The sequence below is a fragment of the Equus quagga genome, chromosome 5 (assembly GCF_021613505.1).
Source record: "Equus quagga isolate Etosha38 chromosome 5, UCLA_HA_Equagga_1.0, whole genome shotgun sequence".
NCBI lineage: Eukaryota > Metazoa > Chordata > Mammalia > Perissodactyla > Equidae > Equus > Equus quagga.
The window spans coordinates 16,408,594-16,435,359 of NC_060271.1; the positions used below are offsets into that span (position 1 = coordinate 16,408,594).

The 26,766-nt window shown below is 43.6% G+C and overlaps 1 protein-coding gene across 2 annotated transcripts in view; it reads left to right on the top strand.

Moving 5' to 3' along the window:
* HIVEP3 (HIVEP zinc finger 3) overlaps nucleotides 1–26,766 on the top strand; it is a 469,874-nt gene that overhangs the window by 82,411 nt on the left and 360,697 nt on the right. For both annotated transcript variants that reach the window (XM_046663190.1, XM_046663191.1), the window contains exon 2: nucleotides 9,762–9,872. The gene's annotated coding sequence lies outside the window, so the exon portion shown is untranslated. The remainder of the gene's footprint in view (nucleotides 1–9,761; nucleotides 9,873–26,766) is intronic.

The window sequence follows — 26,766 nt, forward strand, 5'->3', positions numbered from 1 at the left end:
GTTTTTAGGGGGCGCTTTTAAACTCATTCTATATCTTACTTTGGCTTTTTATTCTGTCTCAACTAGGTCTTAGAGGCAATGATGACTTTAAAATCCTCTTTAGAAAACTGCTTTTTTAAAAAAGCTAATTTTCTTTATCTTTCTAAGAGAAGGATGGATTTTATTTTTCTCCTCTCTTCTTTTACTGACTGTGATCATGGCGGGAGGTGGTGCAAACTGGCCATCCATCTTCTGATTCCAACTGTTTCTAGCCAACACAGCTTTTATTTATTTATTTTAAAACTGGATTTGCAAGGAAGCCTGATGACTGTTGTTCTCTTTGGCTTATAGTACACACTTGTAAGTGGCTGTATCACACAATTATGATATTTGCTGGGCCCCTGAAGTCATGTGAGTTTTTGACCCCCAGTGAATGTAATAAATTACGTATAATTTGTGGTGTTGGTTCATGATCTTTGCTAATCAGAGCTCTTTCCAGTCTGACTGAGGTTCCTAATCCTGCTCCTACAGTTCCTAGATTCCTCTTTGGAGCTGTGGCCTCACATTTGCTTTTTATGACTTTCCCTTATTTGTCCTTGCAGCATTTTCGAGGGAGCTGTGGATTGCCAGAAGAGCGCCTCCCCCGTCCCTCCACCCCATACGCACACATCGAGTTTATTTAGCCAGGATATGCAAACCACCCAGGAGCCAGGTGGTCACATGCAATGGGAGCCACGTGGCCTGTCTCAGTCCAAGATTGGTTGGCACCCAGAGTACCTATTTGGGGCACATGACTGCCATGTCACTGGCTGCCCAAAGTAGGGTCTCATCAGATCTGAGGAGCTCATTTTTGTGCTACACCATAATCCTTTTGCACTAGAAGCTTCCAACATGGGAGGAACTTCTCCAATCACTTGGCTTAATGTTTCCTTAGAAGGGAATTCTTACCAACATCGGACTCTCTTGGTTCTTAAAGCCAAACTCAGCCTGACAGGGCCACATCCTCATCTGAGAGAAAAAGCAGAGTCAGGCTCTGGGAGTCGGTAGCTGAGGAGAATCTCTGCCTCCAACTTTCTAACACACTGGAATGCCCCTCTCCCTGTAACCGTTCAAGTCCTTTTCTTGTTCTGAGTTAATAGACTGAATCTACAATGTGACTTTTGGCCTCCTTCATTGGTTACAATATCTCTATAGAACGTTTGGTTGGTTGGTATCCCAGGTCCTTATAAGGTCTGTGGGACCTTAGCTTTCTACAGCTGAAACCAGCAGTGGCTCTTCACTAGGATTGTCAGAATTACCTGCAGAGCTTTAAAGGGTCCATGTGCCAAGATCCTCCTGCAGAAACTTGGGAGCACCTGTACTTTTCCAAAGTTCCACAAGGATTTGATATACAATTTCAGATAGAATCCTCCGGCTGCCAGGGACTTTCACTTACATATTATCTTAAGTTATCTTATTCTTCCTTGTTTTTTTTAAGACAAATTTATTTACTTATTTTTTGAGGAAGACTGGCCCTGAGCTAACATCCGTGCTCATCTTCCTCTATTTTATATGCGAGACGCCTGCCACAGCATGGCTTGGTAAGTGGTGTGTAGGTCTGTGCCCAGGATCTGAACTAGTGAACCCCGGGCTGCCGAAGCAGAACGTGCGAACTTAACCACTACACCACTGGGTTGGCCCCAGTGTTCCTTTGCTTTTGTTCATAAAGTTATGACTGTTCCACTTAGGGCACTGATTTTAAACAGGATCAGGGATTTTTCTAATCATTAAAACACTTCTGCTACAGAGTCTATGTGTCTCCTGGTGACATTCACCATCTGCCATGGATTGCTGAGATCCCCAATGGGCCTCCTCATATCTTAGGTAGAAGGAGGTAGAAGAAAGGTTAAGAACCAATGCTCTAAGGTTTTGTGTGTATGTGTGTGTGTTTGTGTGTGTGTGTGTGTGCGCGAGAGAGACTTTAGATTCCAAATTATTTACTTTTAGGTAACCAGAACCAAAAAGAGGGATGCACATTGGCCTTGGCCAATTTTTTCTTCATTAAAAACCACCCCACCAAGGGCCCCAAACAAGCTGAATGATTGTAAAAATGGAGGAGGACTTGAGCCAGCCCTTTCTTTCTTAAACACCATCCTAGGGTGTTGTTCTACCGTAACAAAGGAAAGCTCCTCTTAGGAGGTTAGAAGAAAACCACCATTAACTTCATTTGGCTCTCATCTTGAGCATCACTTTAAGAGTCCTCTGACCTTCTCTCTGGTGGGCAGGCCATCCTTTTTGGCATGATTTGGTAACTTATTTTTTCTACCTTCATCATGACCTCTTCCTGAGCATGAGGTGGGAATCAGATGGACCTAGGGTTTAATCCTCATGCTAATGTTTACTGGATGGTTTGCCCTCGGACAAGAAACATAAGCCTCATATTCATCATCTGCAAGGTAGAGGGGAAAATCTGCCTTAGATGGTTGTGGTAAGGATAACATATCCCTGTTTTATGGATAAGGAAACTCAGGCAGGAAAGGATTAAGTAGTTGACTCAAGGTCCCACGGGGTTTGAACCCAGATGGTCTGACTACTCAGAGCCTGCCCACTCAGTTCTTCTGCCATTTAGCTCTGCAGAGGGCCAACACATACTTACTTCCTGTGTCTCAAGATGGCCCAGGGTAGACGTTTCTGAAAATACTGTCCAGTGTCCTACACTGGACGATTCTTGAGTTACATACTTGGAGTGTTTTTATCTTTGACTCTAAGCCTTGTTAGGAATGCTGGCAACACACTCTTCAGGTGTCCAACGAGCAGGTAGATGCACATGGACTTGGGCAAAGAGAGATTTATGTGGGCTATGTTTGCATCCTTGTTTATGGATAATGATTTTCTGCCCCAACAGGAGGTATTTGTAATTACTGTTTCAAAAAAAATTAAAATTGCTAATTTAAAAACAAATGAATTAATGAATGAATGAAATCTTTAACAGATGACACAACAATGGGGAAGTTCCCAGCAGAGTGCTTGGAGCATAGGAATCTCTCTATAACTGCTCATCTCCATCCTCTCCACCTTCTTCATTTGACTTTAGTTTAGTCTCTTATTTTCTTTGCCCACAAACTGAGGTCACAATCCTCTCCATTACATTATACTTAATATTGATCAGGTGTTTTGATGAGCACTGTGTTTGGTTTGAGTGCTACAACTAAAGTGCCTTTTGAAGGGTGGTATGAAATTACAAAGGATAGAAGCTACTTTGGGTGATAGAATTGGGTCCCAGAAGTTAGGTCAAAATGATGAACTGATTCTTACAAGATGAAATATAATGGGGCTAAATGTAATGTCTTGTGATGGAGTCCAGAAAATTAGCTGTAGGAGTACAGAATGAGAGAGATATGTGGCTTAGCAGCCATAAATATGAAAAATACTTGAGAGTTGAAATTGATAGTTGTATTGGTTAGGGCACAGATTCAGTTGCTGTCACAAAGACCTAAAATAACAATGGCTTAAGTAAAGTGAAAGTTTCTTTTCCTCTCACAGACTGAGAATAAGCAGTACAGGGTGAAACGGCAGCACCAGAAACTCAGGATCCTTCTATCTTGTTGCTCTGCCACTCTTCATCCACATGGCTGTCAGGTCCACCTTCCAGCCAATGGGAAAGTAAAAGGGAAGAGGAGGGCATGATCCTTCCCTTTAAGAGCAGGGCTAGGAAACTATATATTTTATATCTGCTTACATCCCATTGGCTAGAAGCTAGCCTCCTGGCCACACCTTCCTACAAGGGAGGCTGGGAAATGTAGTCTTTAACTGTTAGCCAAATTCCTAGCTAAGAATTCTATTACTGGGTAAGAAGGAGAGGGGAGAATGGATACTGATTGAACAATTAGCAGCCATATAGTTAAATCATTATGATACAACAGTGCAATCTGTTTGCAAAAAAGTCTTGGGCAATATTATAGTCCATTGATAGAAGTATACGTATCTTCTAGAAAAGGAATTGGCAAACTTTTTCCAAAAAAGGCCAAGTATTTTCAACTTTGCAGGTCATATATGGTCTCTGTTGAAAATTCTTTTCTGTTTTTGTTTTTTGCAGTCTTTTAAAAATGTCAAAACCATTGTTAGTTCCCAACTATAAAAAAAATAGGCTTCACTGAGGGCTACAGTTTGCCAACTCCTATTCTAGAACAAAGATGGTGATGAGTCTGGGATCACACCTTTTGGTGTACAAGAATGTGTTCAGGGAAGGTGATCAGGATGGCAACGGGACTCTGGATGAATTCACAAGAGCAATAATTGAAGGCGTTGGTTACTTTTAGTGTAGAGAAGCTAAGACTCTTGATGATATGATCATCGTCTTCACATATTTGAAGGACAGTCATGTGGTTAGGAGACTCTTGTTCTGTATGTATCCAAATGGAAGAACTACAATCAGTGAGAGGATGCTCTGGGAGGCAGACCGCAGCCCAGCATAAGGAATGACTTTCTCATTATTAGTTATCACTTATGGAGCCCTTATTGCCAGCCACTGTGCTAAGCACTTTACATAGATGGTCTCCCTTTATCCTCAACAACCCCATCAGGTAAGTACCATTCTTAGCTCTACTTTAAAGATGAGACAAAGCAGCATTAGAAAGTTAAATAATTTGCCCAGGGTTACATGCTCCAAAGTGATGGAGCCATAATAACTACAATTCTCTACTGATTACTTGCATGCAAATTAAATAACTTAGTGCCAGGCACATAGTAAGTATTGTTTCTGGTAATAATAATTATAATCCCTAGGAAGTACTATGTGTCTCATCATGGTGGTTGTATTACTTTCCTATGGGTACTGTAACAAATGACCACAAACTTTGTGGCTTAAAATAACATATTTCTTTGCTTGGAGTTCTGGAGGCCAGAAATCTGGAATCAGCTTCACTGGGCTGAGATCAAGGTGTCAGCAGGGCTGTGCTCCCTCCAGAGGCTCTAGGCGACAATCTGTTGCTTGCCTCTTCCAGCTTCTGGTGGCTTCCATGTTTCCTTGGCTTGTGGCCGCATCATGCCAATTTCAGCCTCTGTGGTCACACTGCCTTCTCCTGTTCCGCTCTTTGCCTCTCTGTTATAAGGATACTTGTGATTACATTTAGGGCCCTCCCAGATAATTCAGGATAATCTCCCCATCTCAAGAGCCTTAAATTAATCACGCCTTTTGCCATATAAGGTAATATTCACAGTTTCCAGACATTAGGAAGTAGATATCTTTGGGGGCCGTTATTTAGCCTATTGTAATGGTATTTAAGCATAGGCTGGATAATGACATTTTTTTCTTTCCACAATTAGAAAAAAAACTTTATAAATTCTGTCATTTATTGGTCAATCACAACATCTGTTTTTCCTTGTGGTATTTTTTTTGGTATGTGGAAATAGAATATATTTGGTGTAAGGTATGAGTTAGAAGTAATGCTTAATTTTTTTCAAATAGCCACAGTTTGACACTATTTATTGAAGAATACATTCTTTCCCCCACTGATGTAAAATTCAGTTTTATCACTTACCTTTCACATAGCAAACACTATACTTGAACCGGTTTCTTGACTTCGTTTCAGTTCCATCAGTCCATTTTGTAAGTTTCTGCAATTGTGCTATACTGTTTTATTTACTGTAGCATTGAAGTACATATTTATTGATAAATAGATAAATTGAGCCCCCTCTATTATTCTCCAATTTTCTTGGCTAATGGCTCTTCTACTGTTTTCTTTGTCATTGTATATCTCAACTTAAAAAAATTTATTATTATCCTTTTAATATGGTCTTGAGAAGAGAGGAGATAGATGAAATTGTAATTATTTGCCTTCCATAATGGTCTTCCTCCCTATTTTTTATTCTAGTGATTTTACTTACCCATCTCCACTGAGATTTTCGAAATTTTTTGTTGAAATCATGTGGAAGTTCAATTCCAGATATATATCTTACATTTCAAAACTTCTTGCTAACAACTAAACTTTACAACCTCATTTTTATTTTTATACGTAACCATACATTAATATTATTGGCTTTCTTTTGCATTACATTTTCTTATATAACATATCCTCCCCTTTCTTGAGTTCATTATTTTGGCTTATTTTTTCCCTTGGCTGGAATCAATCTTCAAATGTTCTTTTCTTTTATTATTATTTAATAAAGGGTATTCGGGTGAGGTAATTTCTGTATCTTTGAACATGCCTTTCTTTTGTCGTCACACAGGAGAGAAATTATAGTTTGGCAGCTGGTAAAATTCTTGAGTTACATTAATATTCCCTTAGGATTCTCTAAAAATTGTGCCACTGTCTTTTAGTGTTGTGTTGCAGATGAGAAGTATGACGTCAGTCTGATTTTCTTTCCTTTTAAGCAGCCTGATTTTTCTTCCCTATTATGAAGCTTGTGGTTGTTTCTCTGTTCTTGGAGCATCAGACTACATCTAGAATTGTGTATTCTTTCAGTGATCCTGCTGCCCAGCACTCAGTAGACCCATGTGACCTAAGGCCTAAAGTCTTCCTACAGTTTAAGGAAATGCTTTTCTATTTCTTCCTTGATTATTGCATTTCCTCTTCATTAACGATGTTATCTGCTTCTGGAACTCCTGTTAGACTAATAGTGGATCTCTGGATCTCTTTGTATATCTTGTGTCTTATTTGATTATTTAAATCTCTTTTTCTTCTTCTGCTTTGGCTTGTTTGCTTGTTTTTTGTGGCGTCCCCCAATGATCTGAAGTCCTGCCCCTATTCATCCTTCCTCTTCTGCTCATATTAGGGACACACCTGCCACTTTCCGGAGATTCTGTGGAATACCTGCCATCCTCTGTGGAGAGAGCCAGTCTAGTTCCTGACGTCCTTTAATTTGCTTCTGAACTGATGCCCATGACCCTTATCAAATCTCTGATCTTCTGGGCTTGGGATTTTCCAGGACCATTTTCTGGAAAACGGTGCACTTTCTTCTTAGGTGGTCGGTGCAGAATCAGGAGCTTATCATCACAAGTCAGCTTTTCCTCACCCACATCTCATCTACTTTATATCTTCCCTGTGTTCTTCAAAATGTCAGCTTCATTGGTGGCATTTTTCTCTGGTTCCCGGCACTGCCACTGATGCTTTGGTCATATAAATGTTGTTGTGGTGTTGTTTTGGAGGAGTAGGGGGGAGTAGATGTATGAGCCCAGTTTACCGTCCCTAAAACCAAAAGCCCCAGAGTGGAGATAGGAGGGGGAAATGGAGCATCATATGGATGGCGGGACCAAGTGACCTTTCAGCCTCATCTCCCTCTGGGAGGCTTTTCTCTAAGGTCTAAAGAATAAAGCAGCATAATTAAAGGTTTGAGAAACAACTTTCACAAAAAGGTCCAGAGATAGGGTTTAATTTAGTTAGGAGGACAGAATGAGGTGAGACTTAAATGGTGAGTCACATGAAACCTGCTGAAGATACAGCAGGAGGGACTCAGCTTAAATTACAGCCAAAGTGATTCATGTTGGTCACTACAAAGACCATTTAACTCTTCACAACTTGCGTGGCATCCCAAGGCTTTGCAAAGCCTCCTTCAAGAAGAAGCCTCCTTCGCTGGTGAGTTTTCTGGAGGTTTAAGAGCTGTTCTGTTTAAGGGAAGAGGATGGACTGAATCACCTTCAAGATTCCCTGACAGCCCTGGGATATTAGGATTATGATACCTCGGTGCATGCATGTGATCTTAGATGGGGAATAAAGAGCAGCAGTAGATAAACTCCCAAGGGTAAAAAATCTGGTTTCACCCAGCCTTACTGATTATTATTTTTTTAATGTGAGGAGAGACTGTTTTTGTCAGGAGCACTTTCTCCCAATCTTTAAAAGCGAATGGAGACATCTTTAGTTTCTTCCCCAACATGCTGGGAAGAACAGGAATTTCAGCGGCTCCCTCTCTCCCTGCAGTTGGAGCTATCTCCAGCTCCAGCATGGCTGGAGACTCCCTCCACGTCCCCTGGCGGTCCCTTCCCCCAGCTGGGGACAGAGAGAGAAGCAGCAAGAGGGCGTGGGGCTGGACCAGGGAGAGGAGTGACAGGCTGCCTGTGGAAGGTCTGCACCTTGTCACAGAACCTCCTGGGCTCAGGTCTGTGGTGGCCGCCGGAGAGCCAGTTCCAAGCTGTGTGGCTGGTGACATTTCCGGCTGCCAGTGCCCAGCCAATCAGTGACAGGCCCAGCTAGCTGGGGCGATGACACATGAAATATGATAATTTTCTGCTAAAGAGCCCTGGAAGGAGAGAGAGAAGAGAGAGAGGGAGTTGTGTGTGTGTGCATGTGGCAGGGAGAGGGTAGGGCAGGCAGCACCTGCGACAAGGTGGGAGGGCGGCAGTGCATTGGTTTCAGTGGTATGCCAAGAGAAGGAATGGGCTCTGAGGCTAGGGCTGGAGGGATATGCCCCAGGGAGTGGGGAGTCTTAGGGGTGCTCCCCAGGCAAGCTCTGCAGCTGTTGCCGGGTGGGACCTGGGGGGAAGCAGCCAGCGCCATTCTGAAGCTCTGGGGCTCCTGGGGTGGGAAAGAGGCTGTAAAAGGCCTTTTCCTTCCTTCCAAACATCAGTGAGGTTAGGAGTTTTGCTTTCTTTTCAGTGCTACCTCTTTAAAAGCAAAAAGAAAACTGGAATAAACACCCGCTGGGTGGCTGAAGTACTTAACGAATAATTTTTTTAAAAACATTTGGGCTGGGGGGAAGTTTATCCCCTCCCCACTGCATTTTTCTACCTTCATGCTCAACCTAGCCGTGGGAAAAAAAAGGAAACAAAACCGTCCTGTTAACAAAATCTTGAAGAAGGGCCTCCGTCTGAATCTTAGAGTCTCAAAGGCTTCAGGAGAGAGTTTTGGTTCTAGATTCTGGTTGGAAAAAAAAAAAGTGTCTTGGAAAAAGATGTGGTCCTAGATTGCATTATAATTGAGTAGTAAGGCCCGAAGGATTCTTTAGTTTGAGGACATGGCACCGGAGGCTGGGGTGAGGAGTGCCTTGTGGTTAACTCTGAGGTGGCAGAGGTCCCCGCTTCCTTCAGCCGCCTTGGCAGGCTTCCTGGTCCTTTATCAGCAGTTAGGGGTGACACTGGTGCTGACAAGCCTCTTCTGTGTTGTCTGACCCGGTGAACAAGTGTGTTGAGAAGTGAAGGGTCATAGTGTTTACATAATATGCTGATTAGTCACTGAGGAACACATTGGTGCAATAAATGTGTGCCTAGTTTTACGCCTTGCATTTACATTCTCTTTCTCTCTCTCTCCATGCAATTTTTTAAAGGCACCGATAAATGAAATCATTATCATTGCCTGCAAGCCTGCCCTGGCTTTAGGCAGGCGACTGGCTTCCTGCGCTGGGAATGATAGCTGTTCAGAAGTGATAATTGGTGTACTGTATCTTTAAAAGGTTAAAACCCCTTTCAAAAAAGGTCTGGACTCATAGTGGAAAAGAGAAGCAAGGCATGGGTTGGCTCTGGGTTCGGAAAACAGCTGCTGATTAGATTCTGTGTCTGCGGGCTGAATTTATTCCGTGTTTTTCAGCAGCAGGAATTCAAGAGGGATGCTACTGTTTGGGTTTCTGATCGTGATTTATATTTATTCAGAGGAATAACAGAGGGTGGATCTGTTCCTGGCGCGAGCATGCTCACAACCAGCCGACTCTCCCATTATCCAACTGCCTAGTTTGGTGCCTCAATGTACATGTATATTCCGTGTGCCTATGTGTGTATACAAACACGCATGCATGCTTGGATGGACATATGTGTGCACAGGTTATTTTTTAAGGACAATTCTTTCAATAAGGTCTTTACCCCTTACTTGAAACAGGTGTTCATGAAAAAATGCACAAAATCCTGACTGGCCGGAATAATTCATGAAGAAGGGGCTGGATCCGTGGGTCAGAGAACACAGGACCAGTTTGCCATCCCAAGGCCGAAGGTAGGGGACTCTGGATTTTTATTCGGCGATGGATTCCTTGTGCTTTATTTTATTTATTGTGTTTTTGCCTGCGGCCGCCCCGGGGAAGTGGGATGGCGAGCTGCGATTCCATTTTGTCGTTGCCTTTCTTGGGCAAGGTGTCCGGTTGCAGAGGCGCAGGGGCCGGCCTGCAGGGTGGGCGGCCGCGCGGCGTGCGGTGCCCTCGGTGGGCTGAGCTGGCTGCCCGGCCTGGTGCTGGGGGAGCGGCGCGAGCCTCAAGTGACCCCCGCGTGTCAATCACCGCGGCGGCGGCTGTAACCCTGTGCGCGCCGCGCGCTCCTGCTCTCTAGCTGGCAGCCGGTCGGCACCGGCGCACTGGCGACCGGGCTCTCTAATGAGCCCCAGCTGTCGGGCAAACGCCTCGCCTCCTGCAGCACCTGCATTTTCTTCCGCTGCCCTGGCTGATGCTCCGGGATTGTTGAGGCCGTTCGTTGCCGGCTGGCTGAGAGTGAGATTGGGAGGATGCTGGGTGCAAGGCAGAAGGCAGCTGTTTCCCTTCGCCCCTTATTCCTAGTCCCCTAAAAATGTATCTGAAGCAAAATCACAACCTCCCTCTCCTCCAAACAACACGAAACAAAACAAAAACCAAACTCCTACTCCGTTGGGGCTTCTTGCCTTTCCGCTAGCAAAGCCGGTGCCCCTTGTCCAAGTTATGCCCCACATTTTGCCATCTTTTAAAATTGGAAACACTGATGGTGTTGAGTGGCCCCTGCTGAGACTGTGTGGGCTGTCTGAGGACTCCTGAGCCGGGAGGACAAGCTGACCCGCGTAGACTTGGACAGGAGACGCGGTCTAGAGGGACTGGGAGGCCAGGCGTTGGTTTCGCTGATCGCTGCTGCTTTGGTTTACGCTGCGGCTTGCAGGTCGGGACCACTTCTGTGGCTCAGCCCTCCCTTGAGCTTTGGGGGCAGTGGTTGCAGGCAGTAGGGTCTGCGGAGTCTGATCGCCTGGTGAGCAGCACCTTGGCCCTCTTTCTGCGGCGCACCCTCAAGTTTCTGGTAGCCTTTGGCACTGTAACCGCAGCAGCCAGGTCTGCCCCGCCTCCAGCCACATCGTGTGCTTTGGTTATTTTAAAACTGGCTTGCTTTCTGGGTGATAGGGGGTGGGAGGGGCGGGGCGGGGATGAAGTGTGCGCGGGACTGACCACCGAACGTTCTCCTGTCCTTGTTTGTGTCATTATGTAACCTCAGCTGATGATCAGACCGTGCGCCCGAGCAGCTCCCACCATCTCCCGGTCCTCCCCCGGACTGAAGAAGTTGGGTCCCACGTTTAAGATGTTTTTATGTAACTATGTGTATGCTGGGGGCAGGGAGGGTGTGGGGAAGAGGAGGAATAATCTGAGCAACTCATGTGAAGAACACCGGGGCAAAGATCATGCATCCATTGGGGACAGCGTGGTGGCTTTGGGTTGGTATTGATCGGAAGACTCTCCCACATCCATTTCAGCCAGTGATTGCTTGTCTGAACTTACATTTGGTCATTTCACCCCTCATGAACACTGGAGAAGGTTGGAGGCACCCCTGCTGAGCCCCAGGGTGGCCGCCCAGGCTCACTGGTTTTAGGTCCCAGCTATTCTTCATGCTTCCCACTGAGGCGAAGAGTTTCTGCCCAGCTAGGATTTCAGTTTTGTTGTGGGGTTGGACTTTGCTGTGGGGCTGAAGAGTGGACCTCAGATGCTGCCTGAGTTGCTTGTCATATGCTGTTTAAAGCTGTGATGACTTGCAGAGGCTGGAGGCCCTGTACATTCTTGCCTTAAAATACTGTGGGATTTTTTTGCAAGGTAGAGGAACAGCTGTCCCACCAAGATATCTGCAGGCAGGAGGGGAGGGTGTGTGTGACGCTTAGCTCTCTCTCTTTCCTCCCAATTCTGTCTTTAGCTAAGGCACCCACAGGACACAGAATTGTCACCTGAGGCCTCTTTATCACACCCCTCAGTGCCTCAGCCTGGGGCGTCTGGGTGGACTTGTTAATTTGGTGGGGAAATCTGGCCCCTCCAGGCTAAGATTGTTTTCTTGCAGTCAGCACCCCGGTGGGTCTATTTTAAGGGCCCACTACTAAGGTGTACGCGTGGCAGTGAATCAAGATGCACTCACAGGCACTGTGGTTGTCTTGTCTCCAGTCATTGTGTTTCAGTGGCAGCCACCCTCCTTGGAGTGGAGAAGTGTGTGCTGCCTTTGGGTTCTTGCCAAGTGAGCCATTGAGGCATTTAGCGTGTGAAAGGTACAAGCAAGAGGAAGATGCATTTATTCTGAAGTCCTGGCAAATTCCAGGCCCCGACTTGATGGAAGATAATGTTAAGAAAGCCGTGTGACAACTGGATAGCTTTTCACCTGTCTCTCATTTCCTGCTCTGTGAGTTCCTTGAGGTCTCTCAGGTTCTTTTCTGCTCTCCGTGCTGCCCATCAAGGAGGCCCTGGCGTGTGTTCCCCATTCGATTCTGTTGGAATCAAGGCATGTTTACAAATCTACAGAAGCCCTGGGCAGCCAGGGTGGGAAACACTGGCTATGTGAACAGGCAGCCCTGGTGTTTCGGGCCAGACTTGGCCAAAGCCCTTGACGGATGTTCTTCTTCATCTGTAAAGTGGGTATAATCCTCATAGCCTTACCAAGCCCCCCAAGTAAGTATCTTGAGAAGAAATGAACTGGGCTAAGAAGTGGCATGTGCTCTGTAGCTGTTGGGTATTAGCATAATGCCACAGCAATTTGGAACTCACATTTACACAATTTCACTTCTCCTGTGGGGTCCTGAGTGGCAACTCAAATCATGAGCTACAGTTCTGGTATTTTGATCATTGCAGAAAACTTCATACCATTTTCCAGACTCTTCATTTGCGTCAAGTTCTAAGGGCCTTGGCTATTAGTTTGCCAAATACACTAGCAAATTGGAAGAGATTGATATAGTACTGCACAGGGATTGTTAAAGTTCTCTTGTCAAATATCAGTGAGAAGTACTAATTTGAGAAACAGAATAACTAAAAAAAAATTAAATTTAAATTTAAAAGGCAAAAGAATTCAAAACATAGAATTTTAAGACTATTCAATGTAAATATTTAATGTAAACGAGTCAATGAAATTTTATATATTTTGACGGATCTTCAGGACTCTATTTTGTAGCAAAATAACTGATGCTCACAATGACCCAGGTGCCTCAAGAGCAGTTTAAATGACATTTTGTGTGTCCAATTTAAAAAGGCACGAGAATTTGAAGTATACCCCCCAATTTTTTTTTTCTAGCCTGATACTTAAAGGAAAAACTGCATTTGTGCAGGATAACAGAACCTCTGAGGTTTCTGGACAGCCAAGAGCTTACTGATAAAAATTATATTAACTAAAAAGCCCTCCTGTTGAATTAATTGAGAACTTTACGATCTGCTGAAACGTAGCAGGGAACTGTTATGCTGGTATTCGTAGCGCTTGTGTGCTAACATTGGATGCTCCAGACTCTTCTGAGAAGGAAACATGCAAATCTCAACCTGTCTTGTTGTGAGCCGCAGACAAACTTCAAGCTTTCCAACTTGGCGACGCCAGCCTGGCTGCAGTTGGAAGAGATCCGATTATAGAAAAGATGAAGCCGCAGAGGTCAACCCTAGTGGCATGTGTTTCTTACGTCAGCATAGGGAATGTGGACTCCCCACCACCACAGTGCTGTTAAAACTCTTGTCAGAAAAACGAGTTCAGGATGTCATGGCAACACCCTCATGCTAAGCTGTGGTGTTTACTCAATTCAGACATTGTGCTCACAATTGGAAGGATGTCTGAGTTCCGAGAGCAGCGCTGAGCTTTGCCTGACCCGCTGCTGATTCGCTTAGTTACAGTTTAGTCCAAAACAAAGACACAAGGAAAAACAAAAGTAGAGGAAAAAGAATGCTGACACTTTCTAAAGAGTATTTCTAAATTCAGTGCGTATGCGGAAGATGTGAAGACCCTAATTGAAAGTAGCAGAAGGGTATTGCTTGGTTTCAAGATGCACGTAAATTCATTGTTTTGGCAAATTATTTGAAGAAATTTTTTAACTTGCTAAAAGAAACTGTCAATAACAGGTAATTGAATATGATCAGAAATGGTCAAAACTGTCCAAAGGTTCTATGTCTATAGCAGAAGGATACTGATGTAATAAGGTGGAGAGAAAAGTTTTCTCTGGAATCCCAGGGGGCTTGGAAGGCGGTGGAGGTAGGGGTTGGTGGCTGAACCACACTCTCCAGAGGGCTGCCCTTTTGGGAGGGTCACATCTGGGAAAATGTGCTTGGGTTGTAGATTTGGCCCATTGATGAAAGCCAAGCGTGTATGAATGATGTGGTTCCTCTCCTCATTACTGAGTGTTACAAAATACCAGGTGTGGCTGGATGCTTGTGATAAAAGGAGAAGGGTGGAGCTTTCCATCTAGATGTGCAGGAGAGGGAAACTGAGAATGCCAAACTGAGAATGCCCCTCCGATTTGGAGAGTGAAGCCGGGGAGAAGCGTAGGGATGTTAGTCTTGGGAATCTTGGGAACTCTCTGAATGTCCTTGAATTGGGGTTCAGGGCCAACTTATCAAAAGAATGAGTAATGTATACATGACTGGGATCCAAAGAAAAGCCAATAAACCAATAAAAGAAAGAGATGAAAAAATAAAAGCAATGTTATAAATACATGACATGTTCTGTTGAGCCTCTGTCACCAAAGTTAGTCTATTCAGTCATTCATTGGACTTCCAGGCTCCCGTTGGATGCTGGAGCTATCTTAAGATCACAGGAGCCCTGATAAAAATGAACTGATTTAATCTTAATAGAAGTAGAATTCTGAAAACCTCTTCAATCAATATTCAATGCAGTAGACCCTTGACATTCTGTATGGATGCTTCTCAAACCCTTGGCAAATCCCCAAACTTGCAAATACAGAAGTATTTGCATAGGCTTTTGACTTCCTTCTGCGTCAGGTTCTGTCCAGAGAGGAGAGGTTCCCATGATTATTCACAGGCCATCAATGACTTGCCTTTTCAACTTGCACTCAAGAAAATAAAGTTTCTCTTAATTCCAGAGAGTTTCTGTCTCCCTGGTAGTGTCTTGGGATGGGGAGCTTTGACAAGGCTCCCTCTCTAGCTTAGTGACTTGCTCTTGTGCTGCAGCTTTGCAACACACAGGTCACACTTGTGCTTTAGGAAAAGGACAATTGCAATCTAGCGTCGCTGTTAGGGTTGTTCACCAATAACTGAGAAGTGAATGTTATATCTACAAATGCTGACCATCTGCTGGAGTTGCTAAAAAATGGCACATGTGCCACCTCTCAAATTCCCCCCAATCCCTGGCCCTCGATCTACACTTAATACATTTAGAAACTTCCCCCAACTGTCAGCAAGTCTCCATGAAGAGAATTGGAGCATCACACAGCTGAAGCGTATGGAGAAGGATTTAAAATGAGACTATCGCCGTTGAAATCTAGGCAAGAGAAACAGAATGTAGTCATTTACTCCATGCCCTCATTTTAAAGATTTCAAAATTTGAGAAGATTCCAAGAAATTAAAAAAAATAATAAAATAAAACCACAGTGCTTATGATTATAGTAAATAAAAGAGCAAGAGCAGAATATACTCTGGAGATTGGGTCTTGCTGCTCCTCACTGGTGAGAATCTTGCAAGAACATCCTAGAGTGATTTGGGTAGAAGCTCTTAGAATTTTAAGTGGGTTTAAGTCATCAAAGATGATCTCCACCAATTACACTTGAGGAGATAATCTTTGCCAAGCAACTGGACGAGATATGGCAGGAATCACAGCAATTTGGTATGAGAGTTTTTAATTAAATTTTTCTTTTAAAATATTCTTTTAAAGTAATTTGAATGAAATAGCCACTTTTATATCTACAAAAGAACACTTAGATACTATATATTAAGGTATAAAGAATAATAATATGATCAACACTCATGTACTCGCCTGTCAATTTAAGAAAAAGAGTGTTACCTACCTTTGAAGAATGGTAGCCCTCTCCACCCCGTCCCATCCCATCCCCTCCCCTCCCTTTTCAGGGCTAACCATTTCCGGGACATTTCTGTCTCTTTTCTCCATACTTTTCTTGATTGTCTTACCGTCTTCTGTTTGCTCTCCTAAACAATATCTTGTTTAGTTGTGCGTGTGTGTGAACTTCATATAAATGGAATATACTGTTTGTATTCTTGTGCTCTCGTGCTCAGAGTTAGCCCATACGTACCAGTAAGGCTGCCCTGGTTGACAAACAACTGAAATGTTTCCATGTCAGTTGGTGGTAAATTGCTGCCTACCTGACTCCCTCCAGTGCTCCCACAAGACCTCCTCAAGTGCCTTCACCTTCCTGAAGGGATTACATCTAGCACAGCAGGGGGTCTTGGGACCCAGCTTCAGCATTATGGCTGGGATCTCTTCTGACTGTACAGTCCCTATGCCAACTCACTGTTAAATGTTTCACTCCTGGATTTGTTCATGTTGTTGAATGTAGCTGAAATTTTTTTATTTTGCTGAACTGTAATTCCATTGAATGACTATATTGTGGTTTATATATCTATTCTATTATTAGCAAACACTTATTTCCACCAGCCCTGGTGGTCTAGTGGTTAAGATTTGGCCCTCTTCTCACCACGGGCTGGGTTCATTTCCCAGTCAGGGAACCACACCACCTATCTGTTGCTTGTCACACTGTGGCGGCTGCGTGTTGCTGTGATGCTGAAAGCTACGCCACCAATATTTCAAAAACCACCAGAGTCACCTGTGGTGGACAGGTTTCAGGGGAGCTTCCAGACTAAGACAGACTAGGAAGAAGGACCTGGCCATCCACTTCCAAAAAAAATAGGCTGTGAAAACATTGTGAATAGCAGCAGAGCATTGTCTGATATAGCACTGGAAGATGAGAGGATGGCACAAAATGACCAGTCAGGGTTCTGCTCGGCTGTACGCGGGGTCACTGGGAGTCAGAATCGACTCCATGGCACTAGCAACGACAACAAAAGTTATTTCCATTTTTTTGCTATTGTAGAGAGTCCTGCTGTGAACATTCTTGTTCAAGTCCCCTGAAGAGCATGTATATAAGTTTGCTTAGGGAATATATGCAGGAGTAGAATTACTGGTCACAGACTACAGGCATCTTCAATGCTATGGGAATAGTTCAGAATTATGTTATGTGAAGTTCACCTCAATAAAAAATTAATTTCCATTGTGTTTAACCAATTTGTATACCCAGCTGCAGTGTATAATTGTTCCCATTGCTCCACATCCTTGCTAATACTTTATATTTTGTTGGATATTGTCAGAAATTTTTGCCAATCTTCTGGGTGTGTAATATCTTATCTGGTTTCAGTTTGGATAGATTTTATTACTAAAGAGGTTCAGCATCTTGTCATTTGCTTGTTGGTCTTTTCAATTTTATTTTTGTGTGTGTGAAGGGCCTTTTCAAGTCTTTTGCTCATTTATTTAAAAACTGGGTAGTTTGTATTTTTCTCATTTATTTGTAGAAGTTATTTATGTATGCTGGAGACTATTTCTTAGTGTTGAAAATAACTGCTCCTAATTTGTGAGATTTTTCTTGATCTTTTTTGGTATTTTTTAGAGTGGCAGAAATTCTGGGTTTTAGTGTAAAGAAATTTATCTATCTTTCCTTTATCACTGAATTTTTGTGTCTTTTTAAGGGCATCCTTCCCTATGGCAAGATTGTAAAATAGTCGATTGTGTTACCTTTCAAAAGTTTTAGAGTTCTGCCTTTCATGTTCAACATTTTCTCTTGAGAATGATTTTCTTGTAGATTTGAGATTCTTTATCAGGATAAGAAACCATCCTTCTTTTGTGGTTTGCAAAGAGTTTTTTAAAAAAATAATAAATGGAACTTTATAAAATCCCTTTTCTGCATTTCTTGGAAGGATTTATGTAATTTTTTCTTCCTTTAATTTGTTAATGTCTGGTGAACTATTTTCCGATGTTAAATTAATCTTGTTTTCTTGGAATAAACCTGACTTCGTCATGATGGATTCATTTGTTTATACACTGCTGGATTTGTTTTGCTAATATTTTGCTTGGAAGTTTTGCATCTGTGTTCACTCGTGAATGTATTGGGCTGTAATTTTCATTTATCATATTATCCTTATCAGGCTTTTGTATCCAGGTTATGCTAGACTTGTACAGTGAGTTGTAGAATGTTTCCTCTTTATATATGTTCAAAAGGTTGAATGCCAACCTTATGTAAGGTTGGCGTTCTTTCTTCCCTGGAGATTTTTAACCTCTGATTCAGTTTCTTCAATAGTTATTGGACTATTCAAGTTTTCCTTTTTTTTCCAGAATTAATTTTGGTAAGTTAGAGTTTTCTAGAAATTTTTCCATTTTATCTGAGTTTTCAAAATTTTTACCATGAAGTTATTTGTAATATGCTTTTATCTTTTTAAGCTCTGTAGCATCTGTGGTTATGTCCCCTTTCTACTTTTAATACTGTTGTGTCTTCTATAGTCTTTTGTTGAATAGTATTTTCAGAATTTTGTCCATGTTGCTAATCCTTTAAAGAATCAGTTGTTGACTTTGTGATCCTATCATTTATTTTTTCTTCTAGTTCACTAATTTCTATACTATTTTTTATCATTTTTTCCTTCTAACTTACTTAGATTTGATCTATTGTTCTTTCTTAACTTCTTAAGTTGAATGTTTGGCTTTTTGTTTTCCTATTATGAGTGTTATGTGTTATATATTTCCACTCTAACTCCATCACACATTTTTGATACATAATATTTTTATATCATTTGGTTCTAAGTATTTTCTAATTTCCACTGTGATTTGTTCTTTGACTTATAAATGTAGCTGTGTTTCTTAATTTCCAAACCTCTGGGAATTTGTTTGTTTTTCTTGTTGTTACCTTTTTGTTATTGGGTTCTAACTTAATTGCATCATGGTTGGCAAATGTTTGCCTGTCACCCAGCCTATTAAATTTGTTAAGGCTCATTGTAGGCTTAGTATGTGGTCAATTTTCACAAAGTTCTGTGGATCTGTCGTTGTTAGATGCAGTGTTCTGTGTAACTCCACTAGATTGAGCTTCTTAACTGTGTTGTTCAATCCTTTATATCTTTACTGATTTTTTGTCTGCTTGATCAGTCAGTTACTGAAAGAAGTACATTAAAATCTCCTACTGTGATTTTTCTATTTCTTCTTATGGTTCTGTCAGTTTTTTGTTTTATGTATTTTGAGCCTTTGTTAATATATACCTACAGGTTTAGAATTGTTTTATCTTTCTAGTGAATAGAATCTTTTATGATGAAGTGGTGCTTGTTTCTATAGTAAATATTTTAGTTTTAAAGTCTATTCTGACTAATGTTAATGTAGTTCCACCAACTTGTTTGGTTTAGTATTTTCTGAGAAAGCCTGAAGTATGATTTTTAGAGTTTTCTTTAGTGAGGATCTGCTGGTGACAAACTCTGTTTTCGTTTGCTTGAAAATGCACTAATTTTTCCCTTGTTTTTGAGAGAGATTTTTTTCTGGGTAGAATTCTAGGTTGACAGTTACTTTCTCTCCAATACAATAAAGATAATTATTTGACTATCTTATTTTTTCCATTATTGTCTCTGCAATCTACTGTCAGTCTTGTCTTTCCTTTGAGAGTAATCTTTTTTTTCTCTGCTTTTCAATGTTTGGTAGTGGTTTTTGGTGTTCTACAGGTTCACAAAGATGTGTATAAATGTATATTTCTTTTTATTTCTCATATTTGGTATTCACTGGACTTCCTGGATCCATGTGATACTATCTTTTATCCATTCTGGGAAATTCTTATCTTGTCCTTTCATCCCATGAGGCCACAAAAGGTGAACCTCAAGGTCACTTTGTTTGGCAGATGTCCTCAAACTGGCTTCATGACTTGGTTTCCATTCTGGGCTCCAGCTTTGACTTAGTTTTTGCCCGCTGAATATGTCTTACCAACTTCTCAGCTCATTAGTCATTAAACAAAATGTGGTTTTCTAAAACATCCGGTTTTCTTAGTTGTTTTCAGTAGAGTTGCCTGCATACCCAGTCCACCATAGCACTGGAAATAAAAGTCTATGTTTCTTTAATGCCACAATTAGCCTCAACACTTGTTAACTGTGAAAGACTATGCTGAGTCTATTGAGAGGATGTATGTATTCACACGCATTTATTATAATGGTCACTCTATTCCATGATTCATTCAATAGATATGATGATATGTTCCTAGTAATATTGCTCATCCAGGTTCCTTCCAGGCTAAGATGGAAGACTGATTGGTGCTAGTGGATGGGGGATCAGCATTTTAAACCCACCAATAAGAGTCATGCCAGAATAGAAATGAGTGATACTGAGTAGATTATGGATAGTTTAGCCTTTAAATGTACAAGTACATCAGCTACATGGCAATTAATTCTTTCTTGGTAATTTGGGAGAGCTGATGGACTTTTGGCTGATTTTCCCTTCCACACATTGACTGTCCTGCTTTGACAGAGCATTTCTCTTAGATGCAGCATTTTTCGAAACCTGGAACAGAGTGAATTAGGATTAGAGACTGTCTCTTTCCTCTTGCACTTTCTGAGAGCCAGATGCCCAGAGTTACTCATCTTTTCTCTTATGGATGCCTGTTTTTTCCTGTCTTGTGGCAGAGTTCTACCTTTATGCTCCCCTTATCTCTTCATTCTTAGTTTGTTATTGAACGATAGGCCTTACCAGCTGAGGAGCAACTCTTTTTGGAAAAAGAAGTGCAAGCATGCAGTGCTCTAAGATCCTTCCTTCCTCTCTCTTCCCTGAAAGCCTGCTCTCTCCTTGTCCAAGCCAAGCCTAGTGACTCTCTCAGCTGCCAGCAAACAGGACTTGGATGGCAGCTGGCATCCCCAGCCCCCTCCCACGGCCCTTGTGGCTGGATTGCACTTGGCTGAACTCAACTTCCCTGCCTTTTGGCAACTCTGTGGCTGGAAGGGGTTTGTCCAGGAGAGCCCTGCCTGATGCCTCTGGTGTGGTTTACTCCTAGGCAGGCAGATCCTGCTGCTCACCTCCTGGTGTAACTTCTGAGCAAGGGGCCATTGGGCTGTCATTGTCCTCTTCCCTTCCTGTGAGCCTACTAGTGGTGGGGCATAGCAGATGGACGTTCCGGCTGTCACGGGCCTCCTGCAGGCTCAGGGGAGGAACTGTGCCAGTCTCACGTTCTGTCCCCTACCCTCCTGCCTCCCTGCCCTGTTAACTTCTCTATTCACGTCTCAGGGGCACCCCTGATGGGGTGCTGTCTTACTTAGGCAGCCAGGCGAGAACTGGTTGAGTGAAGGGTTCCCTCCCTCCCTCCGTCCTTTCCAGGGTTGAAGATGGTAAGAGCTCATGTTGCTGCCATCTCAGAGCAGGGTGGCATTTGCTTCCCCTTTTCTTTCCATCTCCCTTTCTCCCCTGCTATAGCCTCTCACCCCTACCCTCCCAAATATTTTGGAAAGAACAATTCAAGGGTGAATGAATGTTTTTCTTGGACAGAGGCAGGTGACTCCCAAGGCCAAGTAATTCTTGGAAAGGTGCTTCCTCTTCTTCTAATATATGCATACTTTCTACCTGGGAAGCAAAAGCCACAGAGGGGCCCAATGAGAGCCGTGTGGGCTTGCCAGCCTTCTCTGTGGGTCACTGGCCGGTTTTGCAGAACATCTGCCCCTCTGAAGTAAGCTGAGAATCAGTCTGCCTGGGTGTCTGATCATTTCCACTAATTTGTAATGGCAGCACTGGAAGTGCTGGGAGCTCAGGGGCCTGCCACTGGGCTTGGCTTGGAAAGGGAGAGAGAGGAAGGAAGGAGGGAGAAAGAAGGGAGGGTGGGGAGAGGGAGAAAAGGAAGGAAGGAAGAGAAAGAGGGGAGGGAAGAAGGAGGAAGGAAGAAGGAGGGAAGCGGGAAGGGAGAGAGGGAGGAAGGATGGAAGGAGTGAAGGAAGGATGGAAGAGAGGAAGGAGGGATGGGAGGAAGAAAAGAAGGAAAGAAAGAAAAAAAAAAGAAAAGAAAGAAGCAAAAGGAAGCAGAGTATATCCAACTCTCACTCCTAGCTTCAGAACCCAGCACATCTCAGGTGCCACCACATGATATCAAGAGTATAACATACAGGGACTGACCTGGTGGCGGGTTAAGTTTGTGCACTCTGCTTTGGCGGCCTGGGGTTCACAGGTTCAGATTGCTGGCACGGACCTAGAAAATCTCGTCAAACCACACTCTGGTAGCATCCCACCTAAGATAGAGGAAGATTAGCACAGATGTTAGCTCAGGGTCAATCTTCCTCGCCAAAAAAAAAAAAAAAAGGCATATTATACATATAATAAAATTTACTTTTTTAACTGTACAATTCAGAGTTTTACTAAGTGCCTACACCCATGTAGCCAGACCACAATCACGATGTAGAACATTTACTTTATCCCCTAAAAGTTCTCTTGTGCCCCTTTGCACTCACTTCTCCCCTCCCACTTCGTTCCCCTGGCAGCCACTGATCTGTTTTCTGAAACTAGAGTTTTACCTTTTCTAGAACTCCATATAGATGGAATCCTAAAATAAGTACTTTTTTTTTTGCCCCTGACTTCTTTCACTAGGCACAATGCTTTTGAGATTCATTCACATCATGTGCATCAGCAGTTCAATCTTCGTATTGCTGAGGAGTATTCCACTGTGTGGATGTACCGCCACTTGTCTGTCCACTTACCTGTTGATAGAAATTGGGGTTGTTCCCAGTTTTGGCTATTATAAATAAAGCTGCCATGCACATTCACATATAGGTCGTTGTGTGTACACATCTTTTCATTTCTTTTGGGTAAGTAACTAGTCAAGTCCCTTAATTGGAATGTCCATTTTATCTGTCTCTGTGCCTATCCGCCTTTCCCAGGTGCCCCCTTCTATTTCCCTTCTTATGAGTGAGCATCAGATAATTAAGGGATTTTGGACGCCATCCCCTGGACTAGCCCCTAGTATATCCCTTAGACACTGTGTTCTAATTGTCTGTGGATCTATTTGACACCCTTGCTAGACTAGAAACAACATGACATAGGAATTGAGAGCACTGGCTTCATATTCCAACTCCGCCACATGCTAACTGCGTGACCTCAGATGAGTTACTTAACCTCTGCTTGCCTCAGTTTCCTCATCTGCAAAATGAGAATAATAAGAGTGCCTTCTGAACAGGGTTGTGAAATATGAATAGACAGATATGTAGATGTGCTGGACCCATAGTAAATACTGCGTTGCTGAATGACTTGACGAGAAGGGATGTCAGGGTCTGGGATGCACGTGGTCGGATCTCCTTTCAGCAGCTCACGGTAGGACTGCAGCAGTCTCCATCACCTGCTCTGTCGTGTGGCCCTGGCATCCGCGCTCCCATTGGACACCATGCACTGCCTCTACACTGGGTGGACAGTGCTTTTTCCCCCTTGTCGCCTATCAGCTCTTCTTCCAGCTGGGATGCGAGCTGCCTCCTTTCACTCCTTGAATTGGTGTTCTGTTTCTGTTCTCCTGAGTGTTTATTCTGCTTTGAAAAACATCACTACAGGTTGCAAGGGATCCCAATTGTTCCAGTTCCTTCTCTCACTTCTGGGTCCAGACACATCAACCATGTAGGAAGCAAGGCCTGGAAAGGCCCCTCCCATACTCTGAAATCCTCATACCCTGGTTTGCATGGATTTTCGTGTAACACAGGGCTTGAAGACCTATATTGATTAGCGATATGGCAAGGGGACCACAGGTCCAGAAATATTTTTCCTACAGTGTTGTCCAGGATGTAACTGTTACGGCCTCAATAGTAGCCAGGGTTGTGGATGTCCATCCTTGGCCCCGTTGCCTCTGTAAGCCAAGGACTGAGGCTCCCTTTGGATGATGACTCTCTTATTAGGGTGGGGGAGGTGAGGCCCATTGAGTGCATAATTGGAAACAAGGACTTAGCCTCACAGCCCCACATCCAGAGAACCACTCTCTGAGTCTGACCTTTTTCTCTCTCCAAGAAGAAGATTCAGGGCCAGAGTGATCAAGCGAACTAGAGAAATCAAAATGTAGGATTGATCTTTGACATTTGCCAAAGTGAGGCCCCTGAACAGAACTTTCCCATGGACAGAATAAATCTTCCAAAGTACCATCCCTGTGGGTCTGTGGCGAGTGTCTCTGGAGTCTAGGAACTCTGAGTGGTCATACAACGTGGTATTCCACGTTTTATGGGACACTCTATGTAAAGCCTGGTGTTCAATGTTTTCCATGGGTAATCTCAGTAGAGATTGATGATGAGTAGAAGATGACTGTTTGCTCTTATGGCTGTGGTTCCCATCCTAGAAGATTCTGTTTTTATTGGTCTGGGGTGAGTCCTGGGTATTTTGCTTTTAGATACTCCCTTAGTGATTTTAACGTACAGCCAAGGCCAGGAACTGTTTTACAATCAAAGGAATTGAGTCTTCAGAGGTCAAAGTCGCTGGCCCAAGGTCACACAGCTGTGAGTGGAGGGGCAGAATAGGAGCACAGGCCTGTGTGGCTGCACGCCTGGGTCTGGGCACCCCATTCTGTGTGCTGATCAGAGAAGTATTGGCACTGGCTCCTGGGTGCTGGGCACGAAACGGGCAGTAGGGAGACAAAGATGCTGACGGCCTTCTCAGTGCTTCCTTGCTGACCCAACACTCTTTAGAGTCTGAGCACGTGCGTGCTCTGAGTCTAAGAGGCTCCCAGGACAGAAAGCCGCTGGCCTTGCCTCCTGGCCCATTCAGCAGAGGAGCATGCCATCCGCCCTTCAACTCTTGGTCCATACTTAGCATGGTTGCATCAGGGTCCAAGTAAACAAGGGTGGATGTTTCTTGATTTTTTTCTAGCCAAGCATAAACAGTTGGTCCTTCTGGGCAGAGCAGGATAGGAGACAGGCCAGGAAAGTAGCATTCTTTTCCATCCCTCACCTCCAATAATATCTGTAGCAGTGGACTTCCAAGGACTGAGTGCTTACTGTATGCACTGGACACTGCTCTAAGGACCTCACACAAATTACTTCATTTTACCCTTGCAAGAATCCCGTAAGTCCTATTGTTGCTCCATTTTTCAGATAGGAAAACTGAGGCACAGAGAGTCCAGTAGCAGTAAGGAGAGTAATCCTAAGCAGTCTGACTCTGGGGCTCAACTCTTAACCATCAAACCACACTGCCTCTCATGGATCCTATTTTGCCTTCCTCTTTGATTGTCTCAGGAATCTCATCTGGTCGCCAGCCCGATGATAAACTTCTAGGACAGGAGATACAGGGGACATTTCTCCGTTTCACCATTTCTGGCACAGAGCTGGATTCATAGCGGGTGTTCAGTAAATATTAGTTGGTTGATTTATTTTATTTCGATTTATTTTATTTCTGAGGATCCTACAATATCACAATACTGTGATAATAATAAGCATGTCCCAGGAACGTGATACAGGTTACTCAGTTTTCTATTTCTTGACTTTTGAGTATTTCTAAATATTCTAAGGACTTTCTTACTGCTTGCATATCACATTAACTTTTAGAAGCTGTAACTAAATTCACACCCTTACAGTTTTCCAAGAGGAACACTTCTATGCACTTTAGGAGCTTTGATATCTTCCTTTGAAGGATTACTTTCCAGAACAAAAATGATTCTGAATGGTAACCATCCCTGCAACCTCCAGCCCCTGGGAATGAAGTTGTTTCTTTGGTGGGTCTTCCAGGATAATCCACACACTATCTGTCCTGATTTAGTAGCAAACATTGTTGGCGCTCTGCCCAGACACCCTTGGATCACTTGCACCAGTTCTGTGTACCCACCCTGCGGCGTCGCTGGCCTTTGCTTCTAAAGGCTTCCCCTGTCACCTCCTTCAAAGCATTGCCCTCCCGCCAAGAGAGCTGGAGTATCTGTAACCAGTGTTAGCTGGTGTGGGAATATGAAGGCCCTGGGGAGGTGGGGACAGACTCTGGAGGAGGCGCCATTTGCACTCCAGAAGTCTCCCCGGGCTCAGGCTGAGGCTGGGACTTTCCCTGAGGTCAGACCCTGGCCTGGCTTCTCCGTTCTCTGTCCTGCTCCCACTCCCTTGATGACTTCCCTGGGAGCATTTCCTCCTTCAATCACCTGCCCAGGCATCCTTGTCTCAGGGTTTGCTTTGGGGGAATGTGCCCAATGGCTGGACATGTGGGTTGGACATTATTTAGACCAGAAAATACCTCCAGGTCTCTCTTTCCAGCTTTCTGTCGATGTCCTGCATTCTGCCCTACCCCTCCACATAAGCCTGGGGCCCCCCCTTCTCAAGGGCACCCCTTCCATCTCTCCTCTCCTTGCTTCTGGCTCATGCCCATCAGTAGCTTCTGTCTGCATCCCACCCACTTTCCAGCCCCCTGTCTCCCTGCTTATGAACCAAACTTAGCTCTACTCTCTGTTACTGTTTCATTCATTCAATATTCAACGGTTGTTCCTTGAGTCTCTATTCTGGGCCAAGCGTTCTGCTACGTCTGCAGGGTCGAGCTGTGCATAAAACGACATGGGGCTTGCCCTAACTTTACATCTTTAGGGAGGGAAGGAGACGATGAACAAGTAAACAATAAATAAGCAGGATAATCATACATAACATAAAGGCTGTGAAGGACACATGCTAAATGACGTGACAGAGGACAAGCTGGGGGGCACTGCCTGAGAGATAAGTGCACATCTCCCCTCCTGGTCACACTTCAGGCCTCATGTGCTGGTCCCCAACCACACCTGCTCCTAATGAGAACACCTCTGACCTGCCTCTCTCTCAGTGCCGATGACACTGTTCAGACTTCATCTTTCTCCCCCTCTGAGCAGCATTTTATTAAGTTTAATTAAAACTCTAAATCTTCTTTCTTCCCTCAGCTTCTGAGGCACCTCCCTCTGCTGGTTTCCTTCCTTCTTTTCTGGCTACTCCTGCCTGGTCTCCTGTGCCACTTTCTGC